Source organism: Strix uralensis, chromosome 1, assembly GCF_047716275.1.
Source record: "Strix uralensis isolate ZFMK-TIS-50842 chromosome 1, bStrUra1, whole genome shotgun sequence".
Lineage (NCBI taxonomy): Eukaryota > Metazoa > Chordata > Aves > Strigiformes > Strigidae > Strix > Strix uralensis.
In genome coordinates this window covers 149,836,268-149,857,793 of record NC_133972.1, presented here as the reverse complement: position 1 = coordinate 149,857,793, position 21,526 = coordinate 149,836,268, and the positions used below count along the sequence as shown (strand labels likewise).

General features: G+C 38.6%; 1 protein-coding gene across 1 annotated transcript in view; it reads right to left on the bottom strand.

The window, feature by feature from the left end:
- CPQ (carboxypeptidase Q) overlaps positions 1–21,526 on the bottom strand; it is a 162,778-nt gene that overhangs the window by 75,927 nt on the left and 65,325 nt on the right. The window lies entirely within an intron of this gene.

Sequence of the window (21,526 nt, the reverse complement as noted above, 5' to 3'; positions counted from 1 at the left end):
AAATGCATCCAGTTTGGACAAGTCACTGTTAACATCACCCTAAAATGCAGAATACCTTGCCTTGAGGGTTGGATTTTACTACACCATGAAGCACCTGAAGGAGCCCTAAAAACAGGTCATCAAAATGTACATTGAAAAAAGATGAATTATTTCAGAAGGTGGAAAACATCACCTGCTGAAAAAAAGTCCAGGTTAGTTTAAATTTCCATCAAAACAGAAGAGATCAAAGGATTGGATGAGCAAGAGGAAAACATACTAACTACACATTGTGAATACCAAAGCAGCATCAAAGATGTACAAGGCTGCAACTGCAAGGCCAGTAGAAGTTCGGCCAGTTCCAGAAGTGTCTTATAAAGACAACTGCAATGGAGTCTTCTCCCAACAGCTGTGTAATTTCTGTCACTGCTACCTTCAGCTCATTCGCTATCTGCTACATGCATGGGCAATTACCAAATGAAAATCATTGCTCTTCTGCAGGCTGCGCACGCAGATATTTTAGAAACTTCTTTGCTTCTCCTTTGTGCTTTTCTCCGAAACTTTCCAGGTCATGGAAACAATCCCACATTAAACAAATGAAAACCTCCCTCACTAGTTCTGACGTGCTTCTGTCATGTTCACTGACTGGAGATAAACCAAAACCATTGGGGGGTAAGGAAAAAAGAAAACTCATCTTTGAGCACAAGAAACAATTCCCAACTGCAAGTCTGATGATTTGGATATCAGAGCCCACAATCCTGTAGCACTTTCTCCTCTTTGTATTGGGCATATCCCAAGGCCTCTCCAGTAGGAAGACAGCTGAGCAAAGGTTATTTATTCACACACTGGAATTTGTTTTGCTTTTTTAAGCCGAAGTTTGTTTAATAAGATAGTGGAACTAAGACAAACAGAATAAAAACTAGAGGTAGAAGAGATGCAATATGACAGCAAACTTTTCTCCTTGTCAGTATTTTGCAGCATTTGAAACATTTAAAACACAAACCGAAAAAACTCATGGAGCTAAGTGACCGGCCATTCTGTAGCTAAACGTCTCTCTCAGGAAGCTTTTCACAATACTCCATCTAAATATTCCCTGCTTAGTTTATCTCAAGCAATTATTCATGCTATCTGCAGACATTTTGTCCTCCTCCCCCACCAACCCACTCACTTCAGAAATACATAATTATTCTACAATCATTATCCCCTGTCATTCCCCACCCTGTGCCTACATTTTGTGTTCTTTCCACTGAATTGCTTTAATCAATACTATTCCTTTGCAGGACTGAAAATTGAAAGCTAAAGATGGACTTCCAGATGAAGTCCCATCTAAGACATCTAAATTGCAGCAACTGCATTATGTTTGGTAGCTCCAGGAAAACCTCTGCAATAACCTGGGAAAGAAGTGATTAAAAGGAATTACCTGTTCTTGAAAATATTAGTTATAGAAAGTGCTGAAAAAGTACTACATGTAGAGAATTTAAATCTAGATGCAACCATCAGGAACAAAATATCTGAAGAGGCGAGTTTGTGAGAGCACGAGAAGGCCAACTGTCAGACACCTCTAGGACCTATATGAGCCTGCAAGAAATGCTGGCTATGAGAACAGACTTTGGTTTCAGAAGAGTTGAATAATTAAAGTGACTCTCAAATTTATTAGCTGTTGTTTCTCACCTCTCTCTCTTATCAGGATTTAAAAAACTTGGGTCCCTTCTCTCTCATTATCCTCTGAAGTCGTTCTGGGTTTAATTCCCTGTGCACATACCATGATTCACACCTCTATCCATCCTTTTTCATTACCTCCCCCTTGTAACCTCCTTTTCTCTGACATTCCCAATTCCTCAGTTAAAAATGACAGAGTAAAAGGATTTCTCTTTCTACTGCCCAACCACATCACTCCCCATGCCTCAAAATCCTGTTAGTGAGTTTAATCCCACAGCTTCCCCCACTTCTGTCAAACAGCTTTCTGTACTTGCTCTGAACTTCTGGAACTTTTATTTCAAAATCTGTACTTCCAAACTTTTTACAATGCAGTATTTACTTGCTCCCTATGTGTCATCCACTTCACTCTTCTCTCATCCCTAGTTTCAACTGTAAAATCTTTGGGAGAGTAACTACCCTGCTATTTTGTTTAAGTGTCCTGAAAACCCGGGATACCACGGACACCACTACAGCTATCTGAATATAGCAAAATTGAGGGCAATCATCTAACTCGTTGTAGATGAGAACACCGATCAGTCTCCTTTTCTTGTTATTGGACCATAAGTTTAGCAGGTACGAAATACTCCCACAGAAGGTAACTGCATGTGAATAACTGTATCTGGGTTGAAAGCTTTAGATACCTGACCCCAGAGTTTTCAGTGCCTGCGGAATTCCAGCCTTCTACCAGTGCAGATGGTACCCTTTCAGCAACATGGACTAAAGCCAAAGCAATAAACCCATTTCATTCATTCCTCTAGAACACCTACTCATCTTCAGATTATCAGTCCTTATTGAAGATGCTCAGTGACCTGAGCCTAAGAACCAGCAAGGATGACACAAACCTGGCAGGCAGTGCTGTGACACAGCTGCAGCTGGCGTAGCACAGGAAACAAAACAACAGTCAAGGTCGCAGGTGTTGTCACCACCAACATTCAGCATGACAGAACATCCACACAGTGATGGTTAAAATACAACTAACTTCTGTCCCCTTTAATAAGACTTGAAGCTGCCCAAGTTAACAGGACTGCTTTCAGAAAAAATATTTTCACCCCAAAAAAAAGAGTCTAAGTGCCTGACCCAGCGAATGCAAAACATTTGATTTTAAAGTAGCAATGGGTACAAAGCTTTTTATTATTAACTACTGTAACTAACATACTACAAACATTTATCATAACAAATAGGCAAATAATGAAGCTCTAAACATCATCTACCAGCACTGTTCAAAACTTTTTCTGTTCCAATAAAAATTTGAATAAGCTAAAAAATATTCATTGCCAACTGAATTTCCAAGAGACACAATTCTGAATGAATGAGCATGGCAATTCCACACAGATACAGTTACATCTTTTGTCTCGATTCAGAGGTGGCATCCATCACATCTTTGAAGTTGCAGATTTTTCCCATCCCCTCCTTCAGCCTCGCTGGTGGGTAAATATCACATTTTCAGATGTCTTCTCAAGAACATTTTATCCCATTTAATAAAGCTATGTTAAATGTTTAAACCTATTTTGAATCCTACAGGACTCATGGTACCAATATTTTCCAGCTATAAACACTGCAATTTAACAGAACAGTGTCAAAATGCTATTCATTAATATTGATTAGATATGTTTCCTTACAAGTTCACTGCATGTGCAACTGATTTGGTATTAATGATAAAATGATAAAGACACCTACCTGTTTTATCTCCTGAAATCTCTTTACCAAACGTTATACAGCGGTGGTTCCTCATAAATTTCACTTGCCATTATACAGCCTATTCAACTAGTTTGATCAAATCTTTCTTAAGTTCATGATCAAAGAATTAATGACTTCTGTAGCTCAGCAGTGAGAATTCTGAGCGAATAACATTGACTATTTCAGCACAATTTTTAACATACTTAACAATGTTGAAAGCAACAGTTCATTCCTGTTCTCTTTCCTTATGTGCCCTATGTAGTTTTACAAGCACAGCTTGCTGGAATTAGTTTTGGGATGAGAAAAAGTTTCCTCAGTGGCTATTTGTAAGGATATTTGTTAATAATTCTGCAGTGTAAATTTATATTCCATCACAGTTCCTTTCAAATGTTCATAAAACTGAAAAACAAAAGAAGGGGTTTTTCCCATAAAAGCATTCTGCTTTGCCCACTTCATACCATGGCATCTGCACTTCTGTCACTTTGTTTTTAATTCTTTATAAACAATTTATAGAAGCAGAGAAGTTCCCATGATCAGATTTTTAGATATAGGTACAATCTTTCGCCCCCTGCCTAAGTCCTGTATTATACAAACCACAATCCTCTCACCCAATTTTTAAAGCATGATTGTTGTCCATTATAAGACATAATAGAAAGAAGCCAGTACAGTTCAGATGATAAAGTTCCTTCACAGAGGACATGGTGAAAGCTAAGCCAGATTCTTCTGCCTATTTTTTGCTTATAAAAATATCACACTTAATTAAGGGGCTTTTTAAAATTTTCTGACTGAGCATAATATTGGCAAAAACAAATCAGGCACCAGTCAAAACAAATAATCCCTTTGATTTACTCCTCTGATGGCTCTAACTGGTTGAGTGTAATTCATTCTTGAAAGAATTTCGCTTCCCAAATCCCACAATGTGAGCGGCTTTCAGCCTCGTGAACAAAGTGAAGTGGTCTCTGGTTTTCACGGGGAGGCTCAGTGATGTGGAGAACTTTGGCAGGGCTACAAAGGCTCGGCAGAATGGAGGCAGTCTAAACAGATACGGCTGTTTGGTTTCTCTGCCGGAACTGCTGAACATAGAAGTAAACTGTATGAACTCTGTTTGCTCACTCGAAGATCACAAAAAGCACAGTTCATGATTATGCCCACTTTCTACTGACAAAAACATGCTCAAAAAACACTTAAACAACAAGCATGTACAAATGTTAAGTATTCTGTACATACAAAAGAACCTAGCTGAGATGGCTAAAAGCTTAGAGGAAACACAATCAGCACAAAGGACACAAATCAAGTCAGGAAATTAAAACCCAGAATGCCTTTGGTTGCTCTGCCTGGAAAACACAGGCAGAAGGACCATTCTAGATAAGGCACTTAGCAGAAATCTTGAAACACTTGACCTATATCCTTGTTGGAGAAACTTCACACTTTATTTCAGGGAAGAAAAATAAACAAGGATCAAAAGACTTAGAAACCAGTCTGATGCTCCAGGTATAAAGCTGTCTGTCATGGAGTAACCTAACTGCTGCTTCCTGAGCATCTACTCAGTTCTCCCAACTTCACGGAGACACTGCCACTGTCACAGACTTCTATGAACTAAAACTGAAGCAGACTGTGTATCACTATACTGGTGCAACTGGGTCTTCATGCATCTCCACTTGGCCTCATTCCCCACACTGGTCAGCTTCGCAGAGTGCAGGTTCAACTTCACTGAGCTGATACGGCAGACTTGCTGTTACAGCATGGCAGGGCGGGCAAGAGCATACTAAGGCAATTCCACTACTTAAACCGCATCAAAAAGAAAATAAGGGGATGCACTTCTCCAGCACAATCACTTGAGGCATCTAAATAAATCCAGTGCTCCACAATGTTCAAACTCTGTATGATATACCAAGTCTTCCCCTCCTAAGCCAGAGTAAAATGATTTATTCCATAAAAAAGGGCACATTAGCTTGTCAAGTACAGAAAGCACTATTCAAAATATTTAATTTTGCTGTAAAAACGTTTTATTGTTGTTGCATGATTTTTTTAGTAATTCAGTTACGACAAACGTGATTCACTCCAAGTTACTAAACCAGTAATTTATTAATCATTCTGTCTAGCCTAGTAACTGCTGCACAAAATGCACTAAATAAAAGTCACAAACTCTTTTTCCCTTGAGCAATTTTCCCTGGATGCACAGCAATCCATTTACAACATGCAAAAATTAGCTAGTGAAAGGATTATAACAATTTCTTTTATCTTTAAAAGAGTTATAGTTCCTGAGTGTAGCATCACTGGGAACCTCTTTCACACATGCTTTCGAACAAGACAGTAAATCAAAAGTACCAAATCTACTTTCAGTTGCAGTATTTTTCATTCTTATAAGACACAGCAAAAAGATGAAAACAGTGTCACAGGTTTCAAAAGACATCTCTATACTGTTAAAACATTGAGACTGTGTTCCGTTAATATAGAATAATGCAGAAAATACGCTGTGTGGGTCACCAGTGGTAGAGGCAAGGCAGAAAAAATATGCCCCAGGAAACAGCAAATGAATCTGTTGGATTTAGTCCCCGCACCTTGTTCTCCACTCAGCTTCTTGAATAAATAGCTGTATAAACCTTAATCGAAATGGAATTTGCAGATACAATTTTGGTTATTAGATATAATTTAAATAAAAATCTCTACTTAGAAACTCAGCTGGATTAGAATTTCAAGGAAAATTGAGTTGCTCTTAACTTGCTGTTTTATAAATACATGATTTGGTCCATTCCCAGCTCTGACTACATTCACTGAATATCTTCCTGATTAGATCGCCAAGAACAACGTAACTCCATACCCAAGTATGTCAGATATATATTATTTGTGCACTGTCACACCCAGAAACAAAGCATCTTACACAGCAAAAATTTCTCCCAAAGTTTTCCAGCTCTTCTTAGAATGAGCAGATTTAAGTGAAAAAAAATATTCCTATTTCAGTGCGGAACATGCATTTCCAGCCAAAGATTTTTCTCAAAAGTAGGCAAGCCAGGCTGTGCAACACAAAACTTTCAGCAACCAAAAAGAGGATTCAGCACATACCACATTAAGTTTTTTAATAAAAAATAGAATACATTTTCCTTGGTACTTAAGATCCCCCTCACCATTACACCAACACATTCCCATGAATGTAAAAATACAAATCTCTTCCTTCTAGCTCGCTTCCTTGGACTGTAAGTAAAGAAATAACCTTATTCACTCAGACACATGCTTGGTTGGGACAAGGAGGATGCAGGCATAAGGGAAAGTTAAAATTCTAATAAATGGATATGAAGTCTGATTTTTTTCCTTGGGAGAATCCACTTCATCATCTATATTCATTTCCCCTGGCAGTTATCTCCTACCTGTCCACTGGGAGACAAACTAACTGTAGAGATTTTGAAGTGTACATTTAAAAATGGACAGTGGAGTCATGTAGAGCATTAAAATCAAGGTACTAACATCAGATCTTGATTCCGCATTCAGCAGAAAACTACTGCAGTTAGCAGAACACTGGGATGGGAGCTTAGCACACAGACTGCTGCTATTTGGTATTTGCTGAGTCTTTGAAAAGCTGCTTAATTTCCAGAGGAAGGAAGGAAGGAAGGACGGAAGGAAGGAAGGAAGGAAGGAAGGAAGGAAGGAAGGAAGGAAGGAAGGGAGGGAAGGGAGGAAGGAAGGAGGGAAGGAAGGAGGGAAGGAGGGAAGGAGGGAAGGAGGGAAGGAGGGAAGGAGGGAAGGAGGGAAGGAGGGAAGGAAGGAGGGAAGGAAGGAGGGAAGGAAGGAGGGAAGGAAGGAGGGAAGGAAGGAAGGAAGGAAGGAAGGAAGGAAGGAAGGAAGGAAGGAAGGAAGGAAGGAAGGAAGGAAGGAAGGAAGGAAGGAAGGAAGGAAGGAAGGAAGGAAGGAAGGAAGGAAGGAAGGAAGGAAGGAAGGAAGGAAGGAAGGAAGGAAGGAAGGAAGGAAGGAAGGAAGGAAGGAAGGAAAAAAGATACAGCTCATCATGAGTCATGGATCTGGCCTACTTTGCATCTTTCGGCAAACTAAGCTTAAGCCAGTGTTTACTAGCATCACACATATTTGGACATCTGCAAGGGCTATGAAATCCAAGAGAATCCCCAAGCAAAGGAATTACTTCATCCGACAGCAGAACTTGCACGCTTGGACTGGGGACTTGGGTTTCTTTCACTTGATGGGTCCAGCGTGTGAACTCTCACGGGGATGGCTGCTCTGGGCTGTATACCACCACGGACATACATTTCTCTACATGGGAAAATATAAATGCCAGACTACTCCCCAGTGATTTTTACTTCCAAGTGCTTGATCATCCAGATGCTACCAGCAGGAAGAAGACAATGTCTCCTCAAATGTTTCTGCAGCCCAGATAAAACTGAGAAAACTTCAGCCAGATGCCATTTTCCTGCTTCTTATCCTGATTTCACCTACTGGCCTATTTACTGGGGGGAGGCCCTAAATTTTTGGTACAGATTTTCATGGGATTGGTGCTCCTTCATCAGGTAGAACTCCCTACTCCCAAAGCCTGATCTTTCCCTGCCATTTAAGACATAAAGTAAGGGACAAAAATCTAATACTGGATCCATCCTTAGCTGTTTTTTGCAAAACCAGATAGATAAAAAATTCTTTATTCATAGCGGTAGTATGAGAGTAGCCCTGGCTATCTATTAATCTCTCTAATGAGTACATCTTAAACACCCACTAACAGTGTATCGTTCTGCAGGATGAGTATCTGTCATTTACTGTTTGCCCTTTAACCTATTCCAAGGGGAGAAACACATGTATTGGAATGTCTTCTAAAAAGTTGTGTTTATTTTTGCTGAAGGAAGTGTTTGCAGATGTACGTGGTGCTGTATTTCTATGACAGAGAAAATGAGGTAAAAGGAAGCTGCCTTTCTCTGGAACAGAAGGTCAGTGAAAGCCCTTATTTCCTGAGGAATTTAATTCTACAGGCTTGGACTAACCTTGAGAAGTAACATCTCCTACAACAGCTTTGTCAGAATGTAGCCCAACATACAGGAGAAGCACACCCACTGAGTTCACAGTTTTCATCCTGTTTTTAGACTGCACAGGCCCATAAAATTGAAGAGCACTAGAGACTGATCAATACCTTGAATATGACTAAATAAAATTTATCAGTCTAGGGTATGTATCTTCAGTAGAAGACAGAAGTATCAGGTTTGCGGATTCTTCAGAATGTCTGTTTGTCCCACCAGAACTCTCCCCTGTCAATTTCACCTTCATCTGGCTGTTCTTCATGAATTGATCTCATCTAAGCACAAGATCAATACAATCTTGGTCCTATTACTACAGAAATATGTGGTGAGGAAGGAAGAGTATGCAGACTTGTCTCAAGCACATGTTATTGGTACTTGATTCTCTGTTGTCTTAAGAGTTCACCCCACAATTCTCTGAGGTTGTTGAAAAGCAGAAAGAGAACTGAATGATAGGAGTTTCATCACCACTCATGGGGACTGCTTCAGGAAGGACTCAAAGCATTTTATCAGAGAACTCAGGAAGCCATGAATGTTGTCCCTCTTTTATCCACTAACATTGCAACACAGGTGGCTCATTCTTCACCCGCCATGCCAATTCTAGAAGGTTAATTTCTGTCAGACAAGTTTATAGTAGCCTTTGAGTAGTCCCTCTATGGTTTTGCTTGGGAATAAGAGGTTCAGGACAGAATAGTAGCTGGCACATTCAGTTTCTTTGGAGTTGCTTTAATGCATAAATACCTGAAGGAGAAACTACTCTCTGAATACTTCTCTATCCCATTTCTTTTCAACACATAAATTAGAAACGAGGTAACAATACTGTAGGAGGTCACCTTGAACACAAAAAGCAGTTACTTCAAATTTGTAATTGAAATAAATGCGTCTCATATGGGTAGCATTGCATGGATTACATCAAGTGGTCAACCGAAGAGGAAAATTCTCTTTAGAAACAATCAGTGGCAAAGCCCAACCTCTGACTGTCTTCAGTTTTCCCCAGGACTTGCCCTTGCAGAGTCAGCACTCCCCAGCCCAAACCAGCAATGCTAGGAAAGGCTCGTTCACCACGTGTGCCAGCACTCAGCAAGGCACACAGTTAAAGAATCACAAAAATAAATAAGGTTGACAGCAAGAAACAGAATGGGTATTTCAATTATGCTCTGCATTTAAAGACATGCTCCTGGCCCACAAAATGACAGCCCGTTCATGACTGAGACAGAGAGCCACAAAAGTCACGGTCTTGAGACCTGCACAGCACTTCCTTTCTCTTCCCAAAACTGCAGCCTGCCCACCAGCTGACTCATTTTGTCGACCACCAAAAAGGTTTCCATCATTTGGTACTCTGCGGGCCACAGGGTGAGAATCTGGCTGTAGCACACAGCTAAACAATTCTTCCTGCACTTAATTTCAAACAAATGGGAGAAGGAGGAAAGACTATCCACATCACTTCAAAAAGCGACTGCAGTAAGCCAGATGGTGTGAGTTACGTCTGGGGGAAGGCTGCTGGTTTACGATGATAGGACGTGAGGGGAAAGGAGCTAGAAATTTGGCATCCCCACCAATGCAAACTCAGCACTGCAGTGCCTTCATTACCTGTTGTGTGGGCAGTGTTCCAGTGGTGAAGGTTGTACCTCCAGGTCCAAGACTAAAACAGAAGGTCACATCATGGTATCTTGAATTCACATTTGCTTTGGTTTTGTAAATTTGTGATAAGTAGGTTTACCTACAGTGTTTTTATTCATCACAATTAAATATTTTTGTGCCATTTATTATGCATCTGAAAAAGTGACACAGAATTATTTCATTCCTTTGCTCACAGTTTGTCAATTTTGCTATCCATGTTACCATTTTTCCTTCATTTCTATTCTTTTCAAAAAGCATTAAAGTGTAAAAAACTCTGAAAAAACCATGTTACTTTCAGCTCCCTTTTTCAAGGTTCAGAGAAGACTGTGATAAACATTTTAGATTTATCACTTTTTAAAATATTGATCTTATGTACTGATACACACATCCAACCAATTCCAATTTCACCTGCAGAACAAAATCATTAAAGATGCACATCTGTTAATCCTGTACCAGAAAATAATTTTATTTTCTTCTAGAGGCAAAGGTTTGATTAAACCTGAGACACCACAGAGAAAATGAAGAGAGCTCTGAAAAAATGGCAATTCTTCACAGGAGTGTCTAAAGAACCTTAGAAAAACTAAGGTTTCTTAATTACTAATTCAGTAGGTCAGATTTAGAGAGCAATTGCACAGCATTATGCTAATTGTTTCAGATAAATCATTTCTGTGGATTATCATCTGATAGAGTTTATAACTGCAGCCGGTTCACCAAGGAAGAGAAAGACAAAGGTCTCTCTTATTCTACACCACAAGAGATGGATGCTTTGAGTTACATGATGGGAAAGGCACCACATTACCTACTGTCACTACACTCATATCCCAGGTCAGTGTTGCATCCATACAGCAACATGATGTATTTATTCAACACAGTGCAGATAATCCCTTGATCTCTGGTTCTGCTTTGTTCAACATCCCAGTTTTAAATTGGTATTAGCAATTATGATCCACATTACAACTAAATATGTGGTTTCAGATAAGGGAGAAGAAAAAAAAATATCATTTCTCTGCTTCAAAGATTCAACAAGATATTTTAAAGCACTCAAAGAAGAAAAATGAAGTTATTGAAAATACGCTAGTATCTTTTTGCACCACCCTGAGAGAAGACACCCTTATCTATTCCTAAAAGATACACATTTAAATGAAAATGTAATTACAAAGAAGATTCTTTCAAACCACTAAAACTGTATTTACAGCAATTTAAACAGTTTCAATGCTGCTAGATTTAAACAGCTGAAATTACTGCAAGCTAGCTGCTCGCTCTTAAACTTCTTAGTGGCTTTCAAAGGTCATCTTAATTAAATGCATTAAGTGATTCTCAGTTAAGCAGGGAAAGGTTTGGTTGGAATTTTTTGTTCTTTTTCCTTTAAACATACACAGCCTTTCCCAATTAAGGAAAAGTTTCCTATTAGAAAACAAAAATGAAATTTCTTTGTGATTTTGACACAAACTTGGATTCCTTTATTCTTTAACAAAATTGAATTTAGCAGCAAGTGATTTAATTTGACAGACATGCAAATTATGTATTTTCCCATCTATATATTATTGTCTGGATCTTAAACAGCTAACATTCGTGCTTTGTGATATTGCAGAATCCTATGCTGAAAGGTCACTAAAAAAGCTTTATATGTGCTACACAGATAATTAGAAAAGCAAAGCCATCACTTCAGTGCAGAGGCTTTTGAAATAAACTGCAGCACTTACAGCATGCCAGATGATCAGATGCTCTCTCAGAAGCCTGCGCATTTTGCACTCATGAAAGATTGTCTAGATGCCTCTACTCATCTCTGTTCAAACACGTTCTTCAAGTGTGACCCTTCAACCCCCAAACTTGTGGATCTGTCTAAAACATACTTGCTCACAGGGCAGGACAGCTCTTCCAAGGAAAAGCTGGATGTCATCTCATTACTTTTATGCCACAATTTGTACCGTGCCTGCTAAGTCCTAAGTACCTTACAACTGTTCTCAGTGAATACAGCAAGGAACCTGTATGGGCCACCCTGCCAGACGCACATTGTACATTCAATTTCTGCTTCCTAAAGAAAAGCAGATCACATTTCATCCTGATGAGTATTGATGATTCCTATGAATTTGCCAAGATTATTCTGAATGGTTGTTCTCTCCTCCAGAGTATTTACCACTTTATCTTTGTGACCCTGGCAGCACTTGCAATCACATTCTTCATTCTCTCACTCTGGTCCAGTCACCACCACATTCAGAAGGTCACACTGAAGTGCGTCTGTGAACATCCCCCAAGTTCTTCTTAATTCACAGAAAAACCTGTTACAGATAAATGAAAATGGAAGTAATTTGAGTGTTAGCCTTTGCTGACTTTGTGCAATGAATAATCTCAAGCACTCTGAATGGCTTGCTGGGTATTTTGCAGGGGCAGGAAGGGCTGTTTCTAGCAGGAAATTGTGTGTGTAACAAAGTCCACAGATAAAAGAATATAAAGCTTATATATTTTCGTATAATCTAGAAAATTATCCTTACCAATTTTGTTGAAATTTAACCAACCTATCAAAGCCAGCTTATTTATATTTCTTTATACTTAGCTGTATCTCTTTCCTAAAACTCAGCATTTAAATTTGTCTAGGCAATTTTAAATTAAACTACCAAATTAATTAATGAAAAAGTAAATGCACCATACTTAGTGGGTAAGGGTGCAATCCAATTATTTTGTCAAACTTATTTGAAGGTTGGAAACTCTAATGAATGAGAAAAAAATTGTCAGACTTGGGCTTGCTATAAATAGGCTTATTAAATATAGTCTATTTATATGCACAGCTGCAGTCTTCCAGAAAGACTTGCAGAACAACTTGCAGAACGTGTTAAGAGACAGTCAAATAAAGTATCATCTGAACATTAATTCCAGCTAAGTGAACAGATCCCTGGAGCACTTTAGCATATACACTGAGGTCAGTGGACTTCAGGCAGAAGTGGAGAATATAAATACAAGACTTTGGTTTACAATGCCAAAAACCAAAATCATAAAAGCAGAACAGATCACAGTAGTATCTGTGTGTAAGATAAGACAGAGAGGAACATACTTGTCAACAGTTCAAGATCTTGTTTTTCCTTTCCTTCCCTTCACAAAGAATAATGTGACCTTGGGTCCTCTTCCTGATTATTTGAAAGGGGAAAGAAGAAGACAGAGGACATCACGTTTTAGAGCTCAGTAATAGCTCTCCTGGCAAGAAGCTGGATGACAGACGTTTCCCATTTGGAAAGGTAGAATATGCTCTACTCTGCTGAACAGCACGCCACAGAAGGTGGTGTCCTAAAACTATCATATATATACATAGTTTACAGCAACAAATTCCATTACGGTGAAGGAATATTATTTAAAGAGATACATTCACAGCACATTAAACTTGGCACACAGAGAGGATGAGAAAAATCTTTGTCCAGTTGACATCATTGAAAGCAGAAACTAAGCACAATGATGATTAGACCAGGCACACAATTAAAAAATAAAGCCCAGAATTTTAAGTGATACAGAAGTACTGAGACAGCATTAATATCCTTCCCTGCTGAGTTGAAATATTTAAAATACAAGGAAAATCCTACTTCTATTTGCTTATATTCACTCTAGTAAAAAACACTGATTTGGTGTAATTTCTAAAGCAGTATGGTTTACAGACTGTTTCATCTTACATCATTATATTATTCCATTCTCCACCCTCTATATGATAATGCATGTATGATTAGATGAAATGGGACATAGGGGCTTTTTTCTGAGTAATTTATACCGGGACATTGTACACTGTTCTTCAGACTAATATTTCACAACGATGGTTGTAAATTTAAACACTGTGATAGAAATCAGATGTCAAGGGACTATGTAACTACCAGAAGAATACGCATTTTAGTTTATTTTTGTTCAAATTTGTGAACCGGTCTATGGAATAAATGACAAAATAGAAACTAGTGAGAAAAGCAAATGCAGACTGTGAAGAACAGACTTTTCAGCATGTATAAAGAAGCAAACCTACAGAACCTGTAGTACAAAACACATTTTCTGTTAATGACCCTCTAATGTGTCCTTTTTTTTTCTTTGCAACTTCAATAAAGAAGAAAGGGGATCTCAGTCCTAAACACATAAACCAGTTTACTTTTCTGACAAGTACTATTGAAAAGTCAACCATGTAAACCAGGAATTTGTCCAAAATTTCCATTTACCTATTACAATGATTTAGAATTATATTTGTGCACAATGGAATTCTAGATAACTTGCATATTGCATCATGATATATTGTTGGTGCAAGTACTGATAATACTTGAGAAACTCTATGAACAAAACTCATTCTTTGATTTAATTAAGATTCATGCCTGCCAGCCTCACAAGATCTTTTAACATTTCATTAACAATCACTCTGGACAAATTGTACTGGTATAATGTGCTTTACAGTGTATTTTGCTTTGTCAAACCATAATAAATATTTTTGCATCATTGTAACTACATTTACAATAAAACTACAGTGGCAAAGTGCAAGACCTTTAAGGTCTCAGAAGCCTAGGCGACTCCTCCTAGGCTGATGAAACTGAACAAAAAACTATATAACAATGGTATTAAAAAAAAGAACGAATGATATCAACATTTTGAAGTATGTACTAATGAAGTAAACCAAGGTCTTGAGACTAGTTCTCTTAAACACCATGCCAACTGTGGTCAGTTTATCATTTTCACCATCTCTCCCCACTCCATGTTCTCACAAAGCAGCAATGCAATGCATGAAACCCTAACAAGTCTACCCACAATTCTGCAGCTGGTTTAGTGTTTCTCAACAATACTGTCTCTGCCCACCAAAACTACAAACTCTACTAGATACTCTGCTACATTCTGGAGGAACCACCTCTCTCAGCTGCTGCAACCACACGTTTCTTTCAATTACACCTCTACTGTCAGTATCTCAGTGCGATTGAGCAGACCAAGTTCTTTTCCCCTTTCACCTCAGCCTCAACCTGACCATTTTAAATTTCACTGCGTTTAGCATGTCCCCTTGCATTTTGCATGGCAAAAACATTAACAATGTTAGCTCCATCCACCATCTAAAATCTCACTGTCAGGTCTTCCTCCACATTGGTCCCATGTGTGGGAACCTCTGAATCTGTGTTGAACAGCCCTCTACATCCAACCCACATGCTCTTAGACATGTAAGTTTCCATTAGACTTGCATGGAAAAGATATATTTTTTTAGCACTATACTCATCTTCTGGACTTCAGACTCACTAGGACAAGAACTATCTTGATAGTCCTCCTTCTGTTGTACAAGGTCAAGCACCTAACAAATACAAACATATTACTATAGCTATTTGACTACTTCTGTAGTGAATAGTTGTTCTTAAACTAATCCTTGACACTTGGCACTAGTGTTTCTGGCATCTACTTACTCATAACTAAAAGTACGATATAGTTTCTTTCTTCCTCAATATTGTGGTTTCTTACTTCATGCCTCAGGCAACTTCACATCTGCCAAACCCTTTAGATACTCCCGCATATCAAAATGCAAGAAGGATGCAGTGTAATTTTAGAAGATAACTTTTTCAATATGGAGGAAAAAAAGCTTTCACAACCATTCTGTAAACCCTATGTGTATTTGTAAATTATTACTGAAATAAAATCCCACAGTAATTCTTTAAACTGCTGTGTGGGAGTAGAGACAAAGGAATGGGCGGGAAGAAAAAATATTACAGTGTATCTGCTTATGCTCACATCATCAAAAGGACTACAAAACTACATGCTCAGATAAATTTGCTGGCCAACAGAACAAGCACCCTAAATGTTACTTTTTAATTTCTAGTCTCACAATTTAGATGGTTGCAGTTTAGGAAGTTGAGGATTTAAAACCTAACCAAACACTCTGAAGAGTAGCACACAGAGCAAAGATCTAGTAAGTAGCTTTGGGCAGATACCAGCCTGGATTCAAAAAATGAAAGGGGTGGGGGTAGGCAGCCTACTGTCATATATATGGTGATATCTATGCCCAAGCTCAGGTGGAAGACAGAAAGCACACTGTCTCAGCTTACATCAAGAATCCAAATGGAACATGTATAGCAGGGTGACAGCAGCGCTCAATTCATCCAAACTCCATTTGACCCTAGTGAGGAAGGCCATCTAGATGTCCTCATTGCTTATCACTGTCACTCTGGTGCTGCAGTAACCTAGGATATCACTAGTTGTGTGCCAGCAAGTTGAGTTAGCACACTCCAAGAAGGTCCTGCTCCCTCTGGAGATCAGGCGTTGACAGCAACTAAAGCCGATAAATTTTTCCTTCATATTTCAATAGCTTATATGCAGTGATGGCTACTGTGGCTCAGCTGCCAAGGCTCAAAGAGCTGCTGGCTTGTCCACACCCAGTGGAGCATATCCCTTGGTTCTGCTCTGGCATCACCAAGCTGAGACCACAACAGCTTCAGGTGTCTCCATGATCAGGAGAGACTGCTAACCACCCCGGCCCCCTCCTCCACTCTCAGCTGCTCATTTATAGATATGGTCTAATCATTCTGAAAATATCTGAACGTTACAAAGGTCACATTACACTGGTGAACCTGACCTGATGCCTTCCAGCAAAATTATATCAGGAAAATGATTTTTAAAAAGATCTAAGTTGTTTTCAGTCTTTCTTCCATGTACACACATTCACCTGTTCCACCAGTATTTCAGACACACACTCTAAGTATTACAATGCTTTTTAATTGTTGCCCCTTAACAACAACAACAACATATGTACAAATGACTTTTAAGATGTATTTGTTGCATATCCAGATACTGAGGTTTCTAAAAAACATGCCTACTTTAGGGCACATTGGTCATTCAGAGTCAGAAGGCAAACTATTGCCAAGTTCTCCATAGCAGAATTAAATGCTTTCAGTCAGCTCCTGGGTTTTAAATGGGCAATTCAAGTTTTAGAAGATTTGCCAAGCTCTACACCACAAAATTCAGCCTGCACTTTAGTCTTAAAATTTGGTAGGCCTTCTGGCAGTAAAAAAACCCCAACATTTTAAAAATGGTCAAGTTACAAAGAAAAATTTTCCTCCATATCAGTTTCATATTAATTTGACTGTTCTGATCATGACAAGACCCCTGTTTTAGAAGAAACAACAGCAATATTGCCACTCCCACAAGGCACACTATAAAAAACAAACCCCTCCCCCAATTAATAGTACAAGTCCTGTTACTAATAAAACAAACATACACACAGAGGGCACTATTTCTTTCAGCAAATACTGATAGAAAAACTTCACAGAAAATACAACATTTCCTAACAATGCCAATACCCCTTCTCCACACTTTCTCTTGTTTCTTTTTCACCATTTCTCTTTCATCGTCTTCTTTCCCATCAGTTCACTGTCATGAAGTAATGGGCTGGCAATCTCAAAACCCGATCTCCATAATCATCTCTTAAATTCTTTTAAATTCTCTTAAATTCTAGCAGTGACAAGTATCAGCTTACAGTCACAGGAGAGGGGCTCACAGAAGTGTACTTACAAACCCTTCAACATTTTGGAATGAATAGCAAAACAATCCACATGGAGAAAATGTGATAATGGAGCCATAATGTGATGGCACCAGGCTCTTAAAACATTTCTACTCAAAGCTCCATTGTATGCATGATTTAGTTTGAGCATAGGGATATCTGCAAGCCACATCAAAGGGCTAATGGATAGACATTTTGTTAACATATGTGAACTGATGCCAGGCCATAAAACAACATTGTACTGAGTATTACACATCTTCAGAGAAGTCTTTTTTTTCTTCCTGAGGTTGGGGTTTTTTTTGGTCTACAGATTATTTCTTCCCTTATGTGCATGAATGCCTAACAGGCTCAGAAGCCTGGACAATTTTCATGTTCTTTTGTTCCCTGGAGCTTTGCCCAGTATCACAAATTCCAAGAGAGGGCTGATTTTTGAAATAGGGAAAGGAAGAAGAATGAACAAGTAAATAAGCCATTTCCTTTGTAGAACAGGTTCTGTTACATCAGTCACAGATTGGTAAAGAACTTCACAATCTACTACCTTAGCATCTCTGTTTCTCAGGTCGTTCCTAGAACTGCTACTTTCAAAGTGCTGTCCAAACTTGGCTCAGAGCTACAGTACATTCTTCAATGGTCTTTTATGCCTGTGGTGTTCAAAACAGTCACTTTTCAAATGGTACATTTTGTAGATATGGCACTCCATAAAAACAGGAGGGAAAAAAAACTGTGTAGAGTGAATTCCTGGAACAGCTCTTCAGGATTCCAAAAAAGCCACTTATGAGCTCCTCTGTTTCTGCTCTACAGTATTTATGCTAGATCACAGAATAATGAGCAATCATTACATTTATGCACTTTGTAGGGCACTTAGAAAACAGTTTTCCCATCACTTAGTAACTGTCAGATAACTAAAACATCACTGCACACCAAGAAATACACAGTATGGGAAGACGCTGAAAGTCAGGATTATAGAAGAGTTATATCTTTATCCACTTTGATACCTTTTCAGTTAATCAAGTATTTTGTGGTTCTGTGTTTGGCACATTAGATACATTGAAGCCAGACTAACAAGAAACAGCTGCTATTTATAGCACTTCCCCAGAGATGGGAACAGTTGCTTCCACACTTTAAGACCAATCATATTACATCTGTATTAAAATGAGAAGACTGCCAGCTCTGCCTGAATTTCAAATGAAAACCACATTAGTTAACTTGTGAATTTCTCAGTCAGTCAGTCTCCAGTGTCAACTTACATAGTTTAAATAAAACATCTCACCAGTACACAATACAGTACAAAACGATGCTAACATCATGGTACCAGGTTCAACAGTGTGCTTCAAAAACTCCTTCTCTAAGATAAAGGTCAGGAATGGACTGCAAATGTCTCTAACCTGCAAATAGCCTGGACCTCAGCAGGTTCTGCTACCATACCTTTCCCATTTCACCAACTCTTTGGCTCAACAGTCAGCAGTCATACAGCCTTAAATATGTTAAGCCCCACAACCCACAGGTTTTCCACTCTTGCTGCTGTCCTAAGCACCATCAGAATAGGATCCCAAGCTCAGAAAGGCTGCCAGGGCATCAAGTCATAGCATGTTTGGTCCCACTGCTTCCAATCCGTTTATATGAAGAAAAGCTTCATCCTGAACTCATCATCTTACAGGCACAAGCTCACCTTCTTTGAGCACCTATGGGTATTCAGACCTCAGCAGGTGCTAAACAACGACCTCAGGACTGACAGCGAGGATGGCGGATGTCTCCACTCAGAACATGAACACTTATGCCCTCTCTGACATTAGCAAGGGTCCTGTCTGGGGAGAGACGCCCTTCCCTAACTTAGAAGGGATAATACAAAGAAAAACAGAACAGAGACATTAGTGAGACACTGAACTTAACTGACAGCATGACAAAATCCATTTCCTTTTTCTGTTCAGATACTCTCTACACCACCTGAAAACTTGGTAGTGCAAAGTTGCAACTTACAGTAGGTTTCAAAGTACATTTTTCTTAGTTCAAGCAATTCATGATAAAGCATTTGCTTACTGCTGCTGGCTGGCCAGACAGAAAGGATAAATCAGAACAGAAACCAGAAGTATCAGTGGATTAACTTTTCAAAAGTACCTGTGTGCCTTGGCTGCAGAGCTGCCTCAAAAAGCAATGAAACATCTGCCCCCATGTCACAACATTGCTTCTGAAGATGAATGCATACCCGAGAGCTTGATGCTTCACAAAGCAGTAATTACATTTCTTTTACTGCTTTAAGTTATTCAGAAACATTAATGTGTCAAAGTTAAAGATAGGTGCTTGATAGTTCTGAGTATCAGTTTTGATGATATCAAACATTTCTTGCAACAGCAAAAATAAAACACAAAACAAGAATTTAAGAACACTAAGTCTAAAATACAGCTAACTTCTAGGAAAATATGTCAGAAGTATTATTTCAACTACTTTTTTTTTCTGTTTTCCTTAACATTTTTCTAGTTTTACTTTTTTTCCCCTCCATTGTTACATGCAAGAATCCACACAAAACACTGGGAAAAATGACTTTAAAAGGAGGAACTGAACTGAACATGCTACAAGAGTGGTCAAAGAAAGAAAAAAAAAAGTAAGAAAAAACAATAAATTGTTTTCTCTTCTAAAGGATTTTAATAATATTCAACATTGCTTGTAACAGATAAAATTTTCAGACAAATATTATTTCAGTTCTTGGTGGTTATTTATAATAAACATGCTAAAATCTCACAGGAGGAATTAATGAATTATTTATAAATCAAGCAGTATATTAAACTCCGGTCAAGATATAGATGAACACAAAGATCCTGATGTGCAGTTACATCTAGAACTCTATCACTTCTCAACAGACTTCTTCAGTATCCTACAGCAACCTCATTTTCAGTTGTTCCAGTTTTTTAAATTATAATTTTCTGCAATACCTGTGACCAGTTATGTTTCACAGGCTTCAGCCTAATTTCAAACTGTTTTCCTTTAGACCTTTGTAAGAGTGATACCACCCGCTGCTGATTTCTCACCCAGAGTTCAGAGATCCAGATTTGCTTTTGTTTCAATTCAAAACTTAAGCTGAAATTTTGGCCTGTAGAAATGGCACCTTTCTATTCCCGTCGATTTGTACTGCATTTTGAAACACTTTGGCATAAAAGGCATTGTAAGAGTCTGGGTCTGCAATGTATTTTATTGCCTAAATAGCTAGATGGTTCCCATTTTTACCGGAGTAACGCAATGGAATGAGCGTGGTGAAGCGTCCATTAAGGCTCTATGAGGAACTGAGTACTAAAAAACCTAAACATTCACTTGTTTTATTTTTCTGTTTCTTGGTTACATTTTCAAAGTGTGTCCACTACCACTCCCATTAACATCAGCAGGGGGCTTGTAAATAAGTCTTTACCCAGTGTTTCAAAAAACTGAGCTTCTCAGTGGAAGAAGTGAAGAGATCCCAACCCATTTCATTGCTTAAAGAAACAGAGTAGAACAGCAAAGAGAAAATCAAGTACAGGCAAGCACCTTAACACATCTTTGAAGGTTACATTTGGACACTTCATAACCTGATTTGAAATGTCAAATTTTGAAATACACCAAACGTAATTCAGCAAAGATAGCCTATTAGCTTGTTAGAAGCATGGCAAAAAATTCAGATGACATAGAATTAAATTAACTGTACCCTAACTTAGAAGTTGGGGCATTGTCTTTAACTTGGTAAATACGTGTTTCACGAAGCTAGACTCACAGGTGATGGTATGTAAACCAGGCAGGTAGTTACTTTTTCCCTGCCCAGCAATCAAGCTTCTGAAACTGTACGTTCATGCTAACACTGAGGATCTCTAGACATCACAAGCCAGAGCTATAGAACTACCATCTCAGAAAAGAGAAAATCTTTTAAGAGCTATGCCTGGTTTAAAGGACAGAGACAGTCATTCTTATTTTCCATTGAAGTTTGAAAATAAAAATGTTTAAAAAAGAATCATGGCTCAGTAGATGTACTTTAGCAGTAATTTCTAGTGCTGCTGTAATTGAGGTTGCATCAGCATTTTCACAATAAACCATAATGCCAGAAAAATCA